Raw genomic sequence first — 19858 nt, 5'->3', positions numbered from 1 at the left:
TGGCTTATTTAGTTCAGCATAATTGTTTAAGGGTTCATTTTCCTAGTTTCATGTCACACAATTTCATTGTTCCCAAAGCCCTTCATTATGCCATATGTGTACACCATTTTTTGCCCTTAGCCAATCTAGTAGGTGTGAGATGATATGTCATTGTGGTTTTGATTCACATTTCAGAACAGCCAGTGAAGTTGAGCACCTTTTCATGTTTTTGACCCGTGTGCATTTTGTCTTTTGAAAAGTGTTTGTCCGTGTCTTTTGTCCACTTTTAAATTGGGTTTATTTTCTTTTGGTTATTGAGCTGTAGGATTTCTTTATATATTCTAGATGTTAAAAACCTATCAGAAATGTGGTTTCCAAATATTGAGTCTCCCATTACATAGGCTGAACTTTTACTTTCCTGACAGTCATTTGATGCAAAAAGTACTCAAGTTTGAGGAGATCCCATTTATCTATTCTTTCATTGCTCAAGCTTTGGGTGTAATCTTTAGGAAAACACCACCTATCAGAAGATCCTTAAGATATTTCACTATGTTTGCTTCTAAAAGTTTTATTGCCTGTTTTAGTTTGCTAAAGCTGCCAGAATGCAATATAACAGAAGTGGAACAGCTTTTTAAAATGGAATTAAGTTGTATGCCTACAGTTTTAAAGCCATTAAAATGTCTGAACTAAGGTATCCATATAAAAATATCTTGACTCAAGAAAGGTTGATGGTTTCAGAACGCCTCTGTCAACTAGAAAGGCATGTGGCTGGCATCTGCTCGGGTCTCTGCTTCTGATTTCAAGCAGATTTCCCAGGGACACTTACTTTCTGCATCTCAAAATGTCTGAGTCTCATGTTGACCCTATCACTTCTGTCAGCACTGTTGGCAGTACAAACGTTTGCATATGAGGTTTCTCCAAACTTCTGTGTCTTTAAAGGATTCCAGTAAAATAATCAAGACTATCTGGAATGGGAATAGTCGCATCTCCATTCGATCAAAAGGTCATACCCACAATCAGTGAGATAATCTAATCAGAAAGGTTCTCACCCTACAGTAGAGAATCAGGATTAAAGGACATGGCTTTCTGGGAACACAACTTTTAAAACTGGCATATTGTCTTAGCTCTAATGTTTAAGCCTTTGATCCACTTTAAGTTAATTTTGATAAGGTATGAGATAGGGGTCCTTGGATATGGATATCCAGTTTTCCAATCACCATTTGTTGGAGAGGCTATTTTGTCCCAATTGAGTTGACTTGACTGCCTTATCAAAGATCAATTGGATATAATTGAGAGGATTCACCTCTGAACACTTAATTTGACTCCACTGGTCAATACATCTATCTTTATGTGAAGGCCATGCTGTTTTGACTACTGTAGCTTTGAAATATGCTTTAAAGTCAGTTAGTGCAAGAGCTCCCAGGAGTTTCTCTTTTGGTTTCTCTATCAATTTCTGTTTATCTGTAAACATTTTAAACTGTTCTTAATTAAAAAATATTTTATTGCATAATATAACATAAATACAAAACAAAGAAAGAAAAAAAACAATAGCCCTCAAAGCACTCTTCAACAAGTAGTTAGAGAACAGAGCCTAGAGTTTGTTATAGGCTATGATACCATCATCTCAGAGCTTGCTTCCTAGCTGCTGCAAAATGTAGGAAGCTAAAAGGAATAAATATTTTTTATCATCACAATTGACTTTTCTTTCTCTTTTTTTGTGAAAACAAACATGTATACAAAAAAGCAATAAATTTCAAAGCACAATGCAGCAATTAATTGTGGAGCAGATTTCAGAGTTTGTTGTGGGTTACAATTTCACAATTTTAGGTTTTTACTTCTAGCTGTTGTAAGATACTGAAGACTAAAATAAATATCAATATAATGGTTCAGCAATCTTACTTGTTTCTTAAATCCTAACTTCTCTGTATAACGCTACCATCACCTTTGAGTTTCTTCCTCTCTTTAGGGGTATTTCAGCTATTCCCAGTCTAAATTTTTCATATTGGAAGCGGCTCTCAATAATATGGGGTAGGGAGATGGAACTACCTGATGGTCTGGAGAGGCTGGGTCCTCTTCGTTTCAGGACTTATCTGGTCCAGGGACCTCTTTGGAGGTTGTAGGTTTCTGGAAAGTTACCCCCATGCATGGGACTTTTGCATAATCTCATATATTGCCCAAGGTGTTCTTTAGAATTGACTGGAATGGTTTTGGTAGGGGTTTGGAAAGTTTTGATAGGTAGCAATGTCTAACTGAAAGTTGTATGAGAGTGACTTCCAGAGTAGCCTCTCGACTCTATTTGAACTCTCTCAGCCACTGACAACTTATTTACTACACTTCTCTTCCCCCTTTTTGTCAGAATGGCATTGTTGATAACAATGCCAGGGCTAGACTCATCCCTGGCAGTCATCTCCCATACCACCAGGGAGACTTTCACCCCTGTATGTCATGCCCTTATAGGGAGAAAGGCAATGATTTCACTTGCAGAGGTGTACAGAGAGAGAGAGAGAGAGAGAGAGAGAGAGAGAGAGAGAGAGAGAGAGAGAGGGAGGGAGAGGGAGAGGGAGAGGGAGAGAGAGAGAGAGAGAGAGAGAGAGAGAGAGAGAGAGAGAGAGAGAGAGAGAGAGAGAGAGAGAGAGAGAGAGGCAAAATCTGAGAAACTAAAGAGATCTTCCAGAAGTAACTCTTATGCAAACCTATAGGTAGGCTAAGCTTCTCTTCCACATACATAAGTTTCATAAGAGTAAGCCTCAAGATCCAGGGCTTGGCCTATTGATTTAGGTGTCCTTAATGTTTGACACAGTGTCAGGGTATTCCCTGATGGTAAAGTTAAAAAGTTCCATACTTTTTCTCCCATTCCTCAAGGGACTTTGCCAACACTTTTTGATTATCTGCATAATATATTCTATGATGTATCCAGGCATTACCTTAAACTACATAAGATTAGAGGCCCTCATTCTTATTCTGAACTCCCTGTGTTTCAATTGTTCAACCGAGCTGTGCAGACAGTTTGACTTATATTACATGCCACAGAAAATTTAGGTTCTGGACAAAGTGAACATTTCTTCATTTGATCTCAAAGAGTAGGTGTGGTTCTAAAATATAGACAAGGTCTTCTTTAGCCTTGTTTAATATTAGGGATTACCTTAATCCTGACCTCTTTGACCTCATTCTTCTCTCTAAATACCAGGTTACACATATATAAAACAGCCTCTCAAAATTCAGAAATAATAATAACCACTCTGTAGTAAGTGTGTCTGCTATAAGAGCTCATATTCTAGGCCCCTGTTTCTTATAAGCATTTTCTAAAGGAGACCATACCTTAGTAATTCTTTCACTTCTGGCTTATTTCACCTCACCAAATGTCCCACAGGTTCAGTCATATCTTTGCATGCTTCATGATTTGTTCCTTTTGGTAGCAGCACAATATTTGATCATATATATACATCATCATTTGTCAATCAGCTTCTCAGTTAGTGCATCCTTCAGCTATGTGCATTAATTAGGCATCATCTATAATGTCCAAGTCCACAGTCTATTAACACCCTCAATTTTATATAATTTCATTGTTCCCAAGAGAAAACAACCAATAAACACACCCTCACCAGATAGGAAATCTAAACCTCTTCTTAACTCTTATCTCTTCCCTCATTATTTACACTTTACTGCTGATGTTTTCCTGTTGAATATAACCCATAACACTCAACAGCAGTTTTTTCCTTGTACCCTGACCTTAAACACTCTTTCTACATGAATCATATTTATGAAGTAGATATTTCAAGAACTTATTTATATTTCTAATGTTAATCAGTGGGACACATAGGTCTACAGAATCCCTTTCAATCATGTTCACCATCAATATGGCTATATTACTTATAGACCCACTAATTAACCCCCTGCACTTCTATCTATTCCCTTACATTTAAGTTCAACGTCACTAGCTAACCATTCACCCATCTCTAGCTTCTATATATGTCTAAGTCTCATATATTCTGTATTATAAGTCTCCAATTTTACCCTTACCATGGTCACAAAAGTGGGCTTACCAGTCTTTCTCCTTTTGTGTTTGGCTTACTTCAACTCAGCATTATGAGCTCAAGGCACATCATCTTGTCACGTGCTTCAGGAAGTCATTTTGTCCTACTGCTGCATGATATTCTGTTGTATAAATATATATCACATTTTCTTAACCCACTCATCTGTCATGCACATTTGGATTGTTTCCACGTTTTGGTGATTGTGAATAGTGCTGCTATGCACATAAGTGATCAAATGTCTGTTTGTGTCACTGCTTTCAGCTCTTCAGGGAATATACCAAGTGGGGCTATTGCCCTGTCATTGGGATACTTAATATTTAGTTTCCTCAGGAACAGCCAAACTGTCTTCCATAGTGACTGTATAATTATACATTTTCACCAGCAGTGAATAAGTGTCTCTGTTATCCACATCTTCTTCAACACTTATAGTTTATTGTTTGATTAATAGCAGTCATTCTTATAGGTGTGAGATGGTATTTCATTGTAGTCCTCATCTACATTTCCCTTATAGCTAATGAAAATGAGCATCTCTTCATGTGCTTTTGAGCCACCTGTACTTGCTTTTCAGAAAAATGCCTATTCATGTCTTTTGCTCATTTAATAATTGGCTTGTTTGTTCTTTTGTTGTTGAGTTGTATGATTGCTTTATGTATACAGGATATCAAACCTTTGTCTGATGTGTGATTTTCAAATACTTTCTCCCATTGAATTTGTTGCCTGTTCACTTTTTTGACAAAATCTTTTGAGATGCAGAAACCTTTAATTTGTGAAAGTTATCATTTATCTATTTTTTCTTTCGTTGTTTGTGCTGTGGGTTTAAAGTTTAGGAAGCAACCTCCTATTATTAGGTCTTGAAGATGTTTTCCTACACTTTCTTCTAGAAGATTCATGATACCAGTTCTTATATTTAGGTGTTTGATCCACTTTGAGTTAATATTTGTGTAGGGTGTAAGTTGTGAGTTCTCTTTCATTCTTTTGGCTACTGATATCCAGTTCTTCCATCTCCATTTTTTGAAAAGACTACTTTGTCTCCATTCAGTGGATTTAGGGACCTTTTAAAAAATCAGTTAATTTGGTGGCCTATCACACTCTTGATTTGATACCATTGGTAAATACTTCTATCTTTGTGCCAGTACCATGCGATTTTGAGCACTGTGGCTGTTAATATTCCCACTTGGTTCTTTTCTTAGGATGCTTTTAGCTATTCAGGGACTCTTTCCCTTACAGACAAATTTGATAACTAGCTTTTCCAAGTCTTCAAAGTAGGTTGTTGGAATTTTGATTGTCACTGCACTGAATCTGTGGATCAATTTGGGTAGAATTCACATCTTAACTACACTTAACTTTCCTGTTCATGAGCATGGAATATCGTTCCGCTTATTTAGATCTTCCTTGATTTCCTTTAGCAATGTTATGTAGTTTTCTCTGTACAAGCCCTTTATGTCCCTAGTTAAATTCATTCAAAAGCACTTGCATCCTTTAGTTGCTATTTTAAATGGATTTTTTTTCCTTAACTGAATCCTTAACTTGGTCATTGCTTGTGTATAGCAATAATACTGATTTTTACACATTAATTTTATATCCCACCATCTTTCTGAATTTGTTTATTAGCTAACGTAACTTTATTGCAGATTTCTCAGGATTTTCAAAATGTAGCATCATGTCATTTGCAAAATGACATTTTTCTCCCTTTTTTCCAATTTGGGTGCCTTTTATTATTTTTTCCTGCCTGATTGCTCTAGCTAGACCTAGTATAATGTTGAATAATGATGGTAACAGAGGACATATTTACCTCATTCCCAATCTTAGGAGGAAAGCTTTCAGTCTTTCCCCATTGAGTACAATGCTGGCTATTCATTTTTCATATATGCCATTTATCATATAAAGGAATTTACCTTTGACACCTATCTTTTGAAGTGTTTTTATCAGAAAAAGACTTTGAATTTTTCAACATAAAGATAACCATGTGATTTTTCCCTTTCAGTTTGTTAATGAGACATATTAACTAAGGTTCTTCAGAGAAACAGAATCAGCTGGAAATATCTGTAGTTATAAAATCTATCAAAGTGTCTTACATAACTGTGGGAACATAGATTCCATGGTTTGTAGGGCAAGCTGCAAGCTGGCAACTCTGATGAAGGTCCTCAATGAACTCTTAGGAGAGGCTGTATGGGAAACCATAGGAATTGAAGAGTCCAAAATCCATAGAGTAGGCTGTGAAGCTGATGACCCTGAAGAAGGGTCTGGATGAGCTTCACAGGAGAGGATCACCAACTGAAGGAGGGAGTGACCTGTCTCCTGAATCCTCCTTAAAAGCCTCCTAGTGATTAGATTAAGCATCACTCATTGCATAAGACACTCCCCTTGGCTGATTACAAATGCAATCAGCTGTGGGTACAGCCAACATAATCATGATTTAAGTCCATGAAATATACTCATAACAACAGTCAGACCAGCACTTGCCAAACCAGAGAAAAGGGCATCACCACCTGGCCAAGCTGATGCATGAACCTGACCATGACAGTTCACCCCTTGTCATCTTGGCAGCTATTCACATCACCTTAAACCATATTTAATTTCTAAACAGAGAACAATAACAGACACATTTTTTCCTCACCTAACAATACTCAATTGTTCTGCATACAAGTGGAAATGCATTAACTCTCCCCAGAATAGGGTGCAAGTCCTTGGCAATATTCATTCTTAACCTTGATATCTTACAACTTAAATATTATAGTATGAACAAAACAGCATTACCATCCTCATTTCTGTAACTGATCATGTGGTCATAGTTCATATTTATCCCTACCTTCGTCCACTACCCATTCTCTGTTCCCTTTACCCTCAGCAAGCATTTCAGCTGGCCGTGGTTCTTTGCCTGGTGGGGTGACCCAAACCTTCATTTATGAAGGTTCAGAGACATTGGTAGTCCTGCCTAGATTGGTTGTTGCAGTTTTCCATTGATTTTAATCACAGGGCATGGTAATACTAAAAGATGCCCTAGAGGATCTCTTATATTCCAGGAAAACTCTTCTTACCTTTATTGTGTAGTTGCAGTTCTAGTTCCCCCTGATAGTCAGAATCAATCACCCCAGGCAATAATATTATCTCCTTTTTGACTTGTTGATCAGGGGCATGAGTAGCCCAAAGTGACCAGGTGGCAGTCTGAGATTCCAGTTCAATGGAATCATTGTTGTTTCTCCTGGTGAAAGCACTCACCCTTGTGAAACTAAAACTTGTAGACCAGCAGACCTCAAGGTCACAAGGCCAGGAAATAGCAACTTTCCTAATGGATCACTAGAGTAAAAGTGAGTTTTGCTACTTCCATTTCCACCCATTGGTTCCTGGACCCATGGATCCTGGCTATGGGAGAAACAGCACTATATAGTGGATGCTGATATAGAGCATACACAGCCACCTGGAAAACATCATCTTAGCTTTGCAAGGTATTTACACCTAATTGGCACTGTAATTGAGTTTTCAAAAAGTCTTTCCACTGTTACATCAATCCAGCTGCCTCTGGATGATGGAGAACATGGTAAGACCAGAGAATTCCATGAGTATGTGCCCATTTCCACATTTGATTTGTTGTGATATGTGTTCCTTGATCAGAAGCAATGCTGTGTGGAATACCATGATGATGGATAAGGCACTCTGTAAGTCAATGGATGGTAGTTTTGGCAGAAGAATTGTGTGTAGGAAAAGCAAACCCATATCCAGAATATGTGTCTATTCCAGTTAGAACAAATTGCTGCCCCTTCCATGATGAAAGTGGTCCAATGTAATCAATCTGCTACCATGTAGCCAGCTGATCACCTCAGGGAAAAGTGCCATATCAGGGGATGGGTGTGGGTCTCTGCTGTGGGCAGATTGGGCATTCAGCAGTAGCCGTTAGCCAGGCCAGTCTTGGTGAGTGGATGACCATGTTTCTGAGCCCATGTGTAACCTCCATCCCTACCACCATGACCACTTTGTTCATAAGCCCATTGAGCAATGACAGGAGTTGTTGGGGAAAGAGGCTGACTGGTATCCACAAAATGGGTCATCTTATCCACTTGGCTATTAAAACCTTCCTCTACTGAAATCACCCTCTGGTGAACAGTCACATGGGACACAAATATTTTCATTTTTTGAACCCACTCAGAAAGTTCCAGATGAACTCCACAGGAGAGTCTCAAAGGAGGAAGGAGAAGGAGAAAGAGAGCTGAAGGAGAAAGAGAAAGAGAGCTTAATTTATTCCAGTGAATAAATTAAGGATCACTTATTCCAGAAGACACTCCCTTGGCTGATTACAAATGCAATGAGCTGTGGATGCAGCTGACATAATCCTGATTTAGGTCCATGAAATGTACTCATAGCAATAGACAGACTAGCACTTGCTCAAGCAGACAGACGGGCACCACCAACAGGTCAAGTTGACACATGAACCTGACCATGACATGTGCTGTATTACGTTAATTAATTTTCTTGTGTTGAACCATCTTTGCATTCTTTATATACACACTTGGTAGTGGTGTATAATTCTTTTAATATGTTCTTGTTTTTTATTTGCAGTATTTTGTTGAAATTTTTGTATATAGGTTCATTAGAGAGATTGGATCACAGTTTTCTTTTCTTACAGCATCTTTACCCAGTTGTCATATTAGAATGATATTAACATCATAAAATGACTTAAGTAATGGTTGTTTAAGAGTGACTTAATTCCATTGAAGTCACTCTTAAACATTCCATTTCTCTAATCAGAGAAAGTTAATTGAATAATGTCAATGTTTTTAACTTTATAAAGTCCAGATTTGTGCCCCAGTATATGATCTGTTTGGAGAATGTTCTGTGAGTACCAAAGAAAAATGTATATCCTGGTGTTTGGGGTATAATGATGTATATGTCCGTTAGGTCTAATTCATTTATCAAGATTTTTAACTTTTCTATTTCCTTGTTGATCCTCTGTCTGGTTGTTCTATCTATAGAAGAGAGTGGTGTGTTGAAGTCTCCTACTAGTATTGTTGAACTGTGTATCATTCCCTTCAGTTTGGCTGCTGGTCTGTCTCATGTACTTTGGGGCTCCTTGATTGGGAGTGTTTGTGGGCAACAGCGCCTATGACAGTTATTCTTTGTTCCTCAAAGATTGGTGTGAGAAGAAAAAACTTTTCACACAAAGTCAGAAAGCAAAGAAGTTCTGTCCCAAGAGGGAGCCAGAGCCTGGAGTTTATTTTCTGCAACTATTTATTGGGTAAAGTAGTTATTTGACGTTAAGCTATCCATTGAACACCAGGGGAGGTTCCCATTTGCCTTGAGGATGTATCTTTAATTTTAAAAATAAAGCAGGAATTTTCCCATGAGTAAGAGGATATGTTCCAGATAAGCAAATGCCACAGATAAGCAAAGCAGACAGATATTCAAGTGACACAACATAGCAGACAATATTTTAAGCTATTTTCAGCTTAAACAAATAGGCAGGCAAGGGAAGTGGTTTTCCATTGTTTGAGAACATGCAAACACAGAGAACACAGATTGATACCATATATAGATATTATATTTGCTTTTAACAACAGAAAAGGGTGGGCAACGGTGGCTCACTGGCAGGAGTTTTTGCCTGCCGTGCTGGAGATGCAGGTTCAATTCCCAGAGCCTGCCCATGTCAAAAAAAAAAGACAAGACAAGAAAAGGAAAGAAAAAATTGTACTTTCTAAAAGTTTTATGATCACATAATTTTTTAAAAGCTTGAATATAAAGCACTTCATTTCATTTATGACTTTTTACAAAACAAATTTAATTATAAGATGCTACTGAAATTTAAAGTTTCATTTTTTAGGCTATTTTCATTGATGTCCAATTCATACAATGGCAAGATTCCAATTAGCTTATGTGACTGAGCCCAAGGTGGTCCCCTGGGAATTGGCTAGGAACTGAAAGGAGCTTCCTGGGACCTAGATAACTCTATTAAAATATGTCTCCTTCTGGAAAGATAGCCAGTCCTCCCACCTGGAGTGCACATTTTAACAATTTCTTACCAAGGTTATGCAATACCCAAGAGCACATTTTCTCCAATGGAAATTTACCAGTCTAGATTGTCAGTGTTTTTTTTGGATAGAGCTTTTTTTTGAAATTTTAATTGTAAATACAATATTAAGCAGGAGTTATGATAATTTAACAAGAGTTTTCCAGTTCCATGGGCACATCTGATAATTGTGAGCAATAGATTCTACAATTCCTTTTGTAAAGGGGCTTTGGAACCCATTGTTATTAACACTCCTTTTTAGTTTTTTTAAATATCATATAAGGAATGGATTAATGCTGAGGTTGCCCATGTTGAATAATTATAGGGAAAGCTTGATTATCCCCTGAAACCATGGCTTCCATTAGACATTTTTCCATGGCTGGCTATGGCTCTTCTATATTTTCTAGGAATGCCAGGAGGGGTAGGGGGGTGTTGAATTTTTCTCAGTAGGAGGAGGAGCAGGGGAAGGGATTGACTCTAGCTCCTTGAAAGGGGCCATGGGACAGGACAGAGTGAGTAGAGGACATAAAACTGTTTTTACAGGTTCTCATGCCTCAAGAATTGATGTGATTTTCTCACTCTGCTCATATTTCTTCCTTTAAAAACTCTGCTTACTTTTTCCCAGAGCTCCAAATCTAAGGTCCCTTATCAGGGAACCAGGGGCAGTGAATTTGAACTATTTGTAACAATGATAGAAGCTGACTCTCCTTTTCTGAGCATTCTGCTGCCTTTAATAACTTTTGAAGTCTTTTAATATATAGAGATTGTTCCTTGGAAAGCCCTGTCCCCATCTTATTAAGAAGGGGATGTGAAAAAGAAATTCCTCACTTGAACTAAGTATGTGGGCAGCTATCTCAAGTGAGCCCTGCTGTCCTTTACCTTGGGATAAATGATTTTGGTTTCTATGCTGACGCTGTGATTCTCCTCCACTACATGAACTGATCTTCCATGTAAACACAGAGTAAGCTTACAAGTGCTTTAACCATATCCTCCCCACAAGCATAAATATTTATGATTGTTATTTCTTGGTCAATTGTCCTTTCATTAATATGTTGAGTCCTTCTTTTTCTCTTGTAATGTCTTTACATTTAAAGTCTAATTTGTCCAATATTAGTATAGCTACTTGTGCTTTCTTTTGGTTACAACTTGTGTGGAATGTTTTTTTCCATCCTTTCACTTTCAATCTCTTTGTATCCTTGTGTCTAACATGAGTCTCTTGTAAGCAGTTTATAGCTGGATTATATTTCTGAATCCATTCTGTCAACCTGTATCTTTTAATTGGTAAGTTTATTCCATTAATGTTCAAAGTTATTACTGAAAAAGCATTTAATGAATCCAACATCTTATCCTTTGGATTTTATTTATCAGATCTATATATTCTTTTCCCTCTTTCTCTTTTTACCCTTTAGGTTACCCTTAATATTACTATTCAACTCTGTGCCCTCTTTCAGACCTAATCCTCTTATCTTTTTTATTTTCAACTGGCAGAACTCCCTTTAATATTTCCTGTAGAGCCAGTCTCTTGTTTACAGACACTTTCAGGATTTATCTGTAAAAATTTTAATCTCTCCTTCAGTTTTGAAGGTCAGTTTAGCTAGGTACAGAATTCTTGGTTGGAAGTCTGTCTTTCAGGATCTTAAATAGATCATACCACTGCCTTCTTGCCTCCATAGTGCCAGCTGAATAGTCTGAACTCTATCTTATGTTGTTTCCCTTGAAATCAATCAATAGTAGATTGATTTCTTCTTGCTGCTTCAGAATTTTGTGCTTCTCTTTAACATTTGATAGACTGATTAGTACGTGTCTTGGGGAGGCCTATTTGGATTTGTTCTATTTGGACATTGGAGTTCATTGGGCTTCTTTGATGTGCATACATGTGTCCTTTAAAAGGTTTGAGAAGTTTTTACCCATTATATCCTCAACTAACCTTACTAACCCTTTCCTCTTCTCTTCTCCTTCTGGGACACCAATGATCTTTATATTTGTGTACTTTGTTTTGTCTATCATTTCCCTGAGATACAATTCAAAAATTTCCATCTTTTCTTACCATTTGGTGTTTTGAATGTTCAAATTAATTTATTAATTTTAGTTAACAAATCTAGTGCACTTATTCCTTGCTCTGCTTCTTCAAATCTGCTGTTGTGTGTCTCAAGTGTATTTTTTATTTAGTCTACAGCTTCTTTAATCTCTGTGATATCTGCTATTTTTCTATTTATTCATTCAAATTCTCTTTATGCTCTCCTAGCCCCTTCTTGATATCCTTTATGTCATTAGCCATCCCATTTATTTTATTTAGTAAAATTATATGAACATATTTGATTTATTGTTCCAAGATCTGTCTCTTCAGGTGTTTTACTTTAGTCATTGGGCTCCGCTCTATCTGTCTGCACCATGATATGGTTAGTGATCTTCTGTTGTCTTTGAGGCATGTAAATATCTTGATAGGTTTACTTTAAAAGTTGATTTCCTTCAATTGTCTACAGCTTTGCATTTGTGGGATGGATGTGGAACATGATGTGGGATACCGGGTGGGGCAGAACAGTGCAATGATGCATTGCAGCCCAGGTATAGGCACAGATTGGAGATGATCTGCAGGTGCCTGTGAGCATGAGGTGTGGGTCATGGGTTGTGGAGGTGCAGTGTGGGAGCCAAGGGTATGGGGTCTAGCTCAGGCAGACCTAGGAGTACAGAAGCAGGGTGTGGCATGGAGGACACAGAGATAGAGCATGGCGAGAGGTGGGTGTTGAGGCTGTGTGGATGCATGTGTTGGTAGAATGTGGGCTAGCAGGTGCAGCATGGGGGTCATAGGTATCAGGGTGTAAAGTAGGTGGCACAGAAGTTGAGGTACAGGGGGAACAGCAGAGTGTGGCTGTGTCCTTGCATGTGGGAGGGTTCCAGAGGGACCTGGATGCAGATGTAGGAGTATGTAAGGGCCAGCACAGGTCAGCATGGTTGTGTGATGTGAATCAGGGGGTGGGGTGGTGGCATCATGTTGGCTGTGCTCTGGTATGGGTGCACAGGTGTGGAGGGGGTTGGAGCAGGTGGGCACATGTGTACAAGGTGGGGGCTATATAGCACAAATTCATCTGTGAGCACCTCCCAGGTATGGAAGCAGTGCATTTGTGCTAGGGGTTGGAGCAAGTATGCATGTTTGTGGGGCAGAGGGTTAGGGTGCAGGAGTCAAGAAGTCAGTGCATATTCTTACCTGTTATGCTTGATACCTGGGTTTGATTCCCAGTGCCTGTCCATGCAAAAAAAAAAGAAAGAAAGAAAGAAAGAAAGAAAGAAAGAAAGAAAGAAAGAAAGAAAGAAAGAAAGAAAGAAAGAAAGAAAGAAAGAAAGAAAGAAAGAAAGAAAGAAAGAAAGAAAGAAGTCAGTGCATGAATGCATGGGCTACCAGTTACAGGAAGGATTTGGCTGTGCAGGTGTGTGAGTCTGCAGGGCAGCACCATGATGTGGGCTGGTCTTGGGGGTGAGGCCCTTACCTGAACTTGCACAGAGCTCAGGGGCAGCCAGGCCTTGGTTGCTCTTTTATGGGCTGGGAGTGGTGTGGCCCAGCTGCATAGGTCAGTGTTTTCCCAGAGCTGGGTGATAGGACAGGGGGCCATCACGTGCATGGATCTGGGAAGGCTATAAACTGATGTACACAGAGCTCAGGGGGGCAAGATGGGGCTGCGCAACTGTATGGGCTGGGGGTGGGTGTAGACTGGGGTGAAGGTAAGTGCCCACAGCCTTTATGCACTAATTACTACCTACAAGGGACAGTGAGGAAGAGATGAGTCTCAAGAGGGATGGGGCAAGACTGCACTTGCACAGGGGAGATTGTTTGGACTGGGGCAGGCATGTGCACACTTCTGGTGGGGTTGTGGAGTGGGTACCATGAGGGGAGGTGACAGATGACAGTGTTCAGGTGCATGGGATATGGGTCGAGTCACAGGTCACAGGGCTGTGCTGGTGAGGACAGCACATTTAAGGAAGATAGCTTGGTTTACTTCTTTGTCTCTGTCTCCCCACCCATGCACTCCAGAGGGTTCTAGGCTTCCATTTGGATAGGGGCAGATTAGGTTGTTTAGAACATCTTGGATGGTCTCCAGTTCTCTGTGTCTCTGTTCTTCAACTTCTGCCACCAGGGCCTCCTTATGTGAATAGAATGCCCTCCTAGGTCACTTAAACCCTGGAATTGCCATCTCAGTTGCCTTCTTTTCCTGTCTCTAGCTGTTTCTTGGAGCAGGGTTGATTGTGACCTATCTATTCTGCCATCTTTCTGGAACTCAAAACTCTCCTTCATTTTTAAAAGACATTTTTCCAGATATGATGTTTTTGTTTGGAAGCTTTTCTCTTTCAGTATCTTAAATATATCATTTCATTGACTTGTCTCCTCCATGGTTTCTGCTGAGAGATCTGCACTTAGTCTCGTTGAGTTTACCTTGTATGTCATGGAATACTTTCATTTTCCTGATTTTAGAATTCTTTGTCTTTGACATTTGACAATTTGATTAATGTCTTAAGGATTTTTGGATGTATTCTGTTTGATACACACTGCACTTCTTGGATCTGTAATTTCATGTCTTTCATGACAGTAGGGAAATTTTCAGTGATTGTTTTCTCCATTATTGTTTTTCTCCTTTTCCCTTCTCTTTTCCTTCACGGATACCCATTACATGTATATTCATGCACTTCATGCTGTCATTCAGTTCTGCAAGACCCTGCTTATATTTTTTTCCATTCTTTTCCCTGTCTTTTCCTTTGTGTGTTGGATTTCAGATGTCAGTCCTTTATTTCAATAGTCCTTCCTTCTGTCTCTTCAAATGCACTGCTTGATGTCTCCATTGTGTCTTTTGTCTCTTCAGTTGTGCATTTCATCCTAATAAATTCTACCATTTATTCTTTCAAGCTTTCAAATTCTTCTGTATGTGCTTCTTTATACCTTTCATTTCTTTTGCTATGTTTTCCTTCACCTCATTGGTTTGATTTACAATATTTGTTTGAACAGATTTAATTAGTTGTTTCAACTCCTGTATCTCAGTAGAGGTTTTAATTTGTTCCTTTGGTTGGTCCATATCACTGTGCTTCCTGGTATGAGTCATGATTTTTTTTTACTGGTGTCTGTGCATCTGATTTCCTTGCTTAGTTTATTCTGGAGGCCATTTCTCTCTTTGCCTAGTGTTTTCTTGTTGGTTGTCTTTTTTCTCTATCTGTCCATCTCTCTCACTGACCACTTGCCCAATTGACTCCTTCCCCAGTCTCCCTCCTATTCCAGATGCCAACAGCAGCCTGCTTCAGGGATGGGGGTAGGCACTGGGCATGATAACATGGTCTCTGTTAGAGGGGAAAACAAGTATACTGGGTCTCACTGGTACTCCGTTTTCTGCTGGACCCCAAGACCAAGGATTGTTTTAGGGCACTGCTGTAACAGTTGGGTTGTCCATATTCCTTCCCTCAAACAAAAGTGTGCTCCTATGCATGGGGTCTAGATCAGCTCCAATGGGTCTGACATATTTTTCTAGAGAGTCTGAAAAAAGCTTCAATTCTTTTGCAATTTCTGCTTAATCATCCTCAGAAGCTGTTTACCTCATTGCCAACTCTACATCTGGCAAGGTATGGCTGGAACTGCAGGCTTCCTGTGCCCTTCCTTTGCGAGCCAACATCTTTCTCAATGTAGGGTTTTGTCCTTCACTTTATTTGTGGCAGAGTATTCCTTCAGCTGAACAAGTTTTCAGTTGATCCCCAGGCTAGGATGAGTCCAACTACTGTTGTTTACCTCAAGAATAGAGGAAGAACTTCCAGACCCAGGGTTGGAAATATAGACTCTGACATATTTTTTTCAGTCTTTTTTCACTCACTGACCTGGATCTAGAAATGTCCTCCCGTGTTCCCTGAATTTTCATATCCTGGGTGTCTGTCCCACTGCTGAGAGACAGTTTATATTCTGAGTCCTCTATCAGAGATATCTTTTCTTCTGTTTCTGTGCCCTTCCTGTGCCATATGCGAAACCAGATGATGAAGTGCAAGAGGACTGACTGGTCCAGTTTAGAAGTTTCCTACCGGATATTTTTCTCTTTCTTCAATTCCACAATTTTAGGGCCCTTCTCTAGTCTATATCTTCCTCCACAGTTCTGAGAAATTCAGAATTCTCCTTTTTTTCATTAAATTTCTGGGGAGAGATTTTCAGTAGCTATTTAGGTCTCCATGTTGATGATGCCCCCCAATCTTTCACTTTTTACCTATTTGTATTTTGGGGTCTGTTCTAGTTGCTTGTTGCCAGAATGTGATACACCTGAAATGGAACAACTTTTAAAAAGGGGAATTTAATAATTTGGAAGTTTACATTTCTAAAGCTGTGAAAATGTCCAAATTATAGCAAGACTATTAAAATGGCCAAGACATCCAGGGAAAATACCTTGGTTCAAGAAGGCTGATGAACTTCAGGGTCTCTCTCTCAACTGGAAAGGTACATGGTGAACATGGTAACATCTACTAGCTTCCCCTCCAGGCATCTTCATGAAACTGTCCCAGGGGTATGTTCCTTCTTCATCTCCAAAGGCCTCTGGTTGCATGGTCTCTGGTTTTCATCATTCTTGTGACTCTGCTCTGTTGCTCTCCTGTCATTCTCAAGCTTTCTCCAAAATGCTTCCTCTTTTAAAGGAAACTTTAAAATTTTAAAGGAAATTTTAAACTAATAAAGATGCACATGGAATAGGTGGAGTCACAGCTCCAGTAACGAATGGTTAATACTCATAAGTGGGCGAGTCACATCTCTGTGGAGATAACCTAAACAAGTTTCCAACATACATTATTGAGTCCACTCAATAATGAATCTCAAGCTTTCTCTAAAATGCTTCCTCTTTTACAGAATTGTGGTAAACTATTCAAGACCCACCTGGAATGAGTGGATTCACATCTTCTTCTAATTTACAATTAATATCACAAGTGGGTGAGTCCCATCATGGTGGAGATAACCTAATCAAGTTTCCAACCTACATTATTGAATAGGGATTAAAAGAAATGGTTGTTCCCACAAGATTGATTAGGATTATAACATGGTTTACTAGGCTACATAAATCCTTTCAAACTGGCACAGGGTCTAAAATGAGTCTTTTATAACAGCATGAAGATGGATCATATTTTTAAATCATTCTGCCAATCCATGACTTTTGATTGTGGATTTATTTCATTAACATTCAAAGTTATTAATTTAAAGGTAGTTCCACTTCAACCATCTTATCCTTTGGTTTTTATTCATCATATCTATTTTCTTTTCTCCCTTTTTGCCCTTTAAATTGCTCTTATTAATATTCTTAAATTCTGTACTCTCATCCAGACCTCTCTCTCCTGTCTTTTCTTTTCAGCCAGCAGCTCTCTCTTTAGTAGTTCTCATGGGGCCAGTCTCTTATTAATGAACACTCTCAGCTTCTATTTATCTGGGAATACTTTAAACTACCCCTCATTTTTTATTGAAAGCTTTGCCAGAGAGAGAATTTTTGTCTGGCAATTTTTATCTTTCAGTATCTTAAATATATCATAGCATTGCCTTCTCACCTCTATGTTACCTGTTAAGAAGCAAGCACTTACTCTTATTTGGCTTATCTTATATGTGGTAAATTATTTTATCTTGATGCTTTCAGAATTTTCTCCTTCTCTTTATCATTTGAACATGTCATTGACATGTGTCTTTGAATGGGTCTATTCGGATTTATTCTGTTTGGAGTGCATTGGTCTCAGATTTGCTTATTTATGTCTTTTATAAGGGTTGGGAAGTTTTCAGCCATTATTTATTCAAATGCTTTCCTGGCCTTTTTCTTTTCTGTTCTCCTTCTGGGACACATGATGTGTGTGTGTCTGCACTTCTTGTGGTGAATAATTTCCCTGAGACACTGATCATATTTTTCCAATCTTTTTCTCCATTTACTCTTTTTTTTTGTTTTTGTTTTTTTTTCTTTTTTCATATGGGCAGGCACTGGGAATTGGACCCGGGTCCTCAGGCATGGCAGTCAAGCATTCTTACCTGCTGAGCCACCGTGGCCCTCTCCATTTGTTCTTTTGGCTATTCAAATTTGGTTGCTCTGTCTTCCTTAGCTCACTGATTCTTTCTTCTCCTTCTGCAAATCTGCTGTTGTATGTCTCTAGTATATCATTAAATTCATCTAAAGTGTCTTTTATTTCCGTAATTATTTCTTATTTTTCCCTGTATTCTTTCAAATTTTTCTTTATGCTCTCCTAGTGTCTTCTCAATATCCTTTATCCCTTTATATTCATATTCTTTCATTTCTTTGATTTGATTCAGGAGATGTGTTTGAACATCTTTACTTAGTTACAGGTTTGTATTTTCACTGACCTTTTTGGTTTGGTCCTTGACTGGGTCATTTCTTCCTGAGTTTTAGTATGCCTTGTGAGTTTTTACTGATATCTGAACATCTGATTACCTTGATGGGTCTATTCTCAAGGTCAGTTTCCTAGTATTGCCTGGAATTTAGTTGTTAACTGAGTTTGTATTAGAGAACTTCTTTGAAAATTGTGTTTTCAGTATGCCTCAGCCACAATAAGGCTGGAGGTACCCATGTAGGGGCTGTAGATTAGCTCTAGTGTATGACTTGAGGTGCTCTGAAAAGCCCTGCTGTCTACCTACACTTTCCATACTGCCCATAAAATGATGATACTTGACTATTTATTCATACTTAGAAGTTGTTTGCCTCTTGAAGCCCCACAACATCTGACTGGGTGGGGCCAAATCTGTAAGATTCTTGTGCTCTCACATCATCTGCCAAAATCTGGCTTAGTATGGGGCTATCATCACTCTACTTGGGACAGAGGATACCCACAGCCATGCCATTCTGCAGCCATCACTCAGTTAAGGATCTTGCTCTCTACTGAGGTTTTACTCAAGTGTGTGTGCTGCTCACATTTTCTCAGATTCTCTGTCCATCATCTGGGTCTTGAGAAGATGTCCCATTTCCCGGGTTCCCAAACAGTTGATTTGGAATGTCTCTGCCTAGCTACTTATTGCTTTTGAGAAAGAAGTACATTTTGCCATTTCCTCCATTATCCTTTATTTTCAAAATTTGATCTTACTACTATTTTGTGTTCTACCTTCTGTTCATCTTGAGCACTGTGGTGGGTCCCTGTGAGCTTGGATTTCTGTCTCTGGATATAGGTTGGTATCTGACAACTGTGAAGGATTTTATAGTCTTGTCCCAAGAGTAGATGAAAGTAATCCAAGCTTCTATCTCTGAGCACTTCCCATGATGTGTAGGACTGAGTGAGTGGGATGGGAGAGGGTCTGCCAGTGCAGGACAGATGTTTCTTATTTTGTATTTTTCTCTTTCCTTGATTTAACATTTGTGGGATCCATATCCAGTCTTTGTCTTCCTCCAGAGGTCTGAATGAATGAGATTTGTCACTTTTTTGCTGAATGTCTTTGGAGAGATTTTCAGTAGCAGTCTTAGTTCATCATGTCGATGATAACACCCTCTTCATTCATTTTTATAGCTGCTTATTATCTTTTGTGTATAATTTTATGCAAATAGTTCCTACTGATGGCCATTTGTCTTTTATAGTTTATTTTTAATGACAATGTTGCAAAGAGTAATTTTGTGAATTGATTCTTTTGTATTTTTTTTGTCAGGTCTCTTTGAGATAGAAGTGGGATTCCAGGTCAAAAGTTAATAACAAGTTGGCAAGATGGCAGCATAACGAGGTGTGAAATCTAGTTCATCCTCCAGAACAGCTAGTAAATAGCTAGAAACTGTATAGAACAACTGTTGGGGTACATCAGTGACTGGACACACAGTGTTTAACAGTATGGAAAGGGTGGAATGGCTGAGATCCCAAACAGAACTGTAAGTCTCCC

The sequence above is a fragment of the Tamandua tetradactyla genome, chromosome 14 (assembly GCF_023851605.1).
Source record: "Tamandua tetradactyla isolate mTamTet1 chromosome 14, mTamTet1.pri, whole genome shotgun sequence".
Taxonomy (NCBI): Eukaryota; Metazoa; Chordata; class Mammalia; order Pilosa; family Myrmecophagidae; genus Tamandua; species Tamandua tetradactyla.
Note: the sequence above shows the minus strand (reverse complement) of the source record.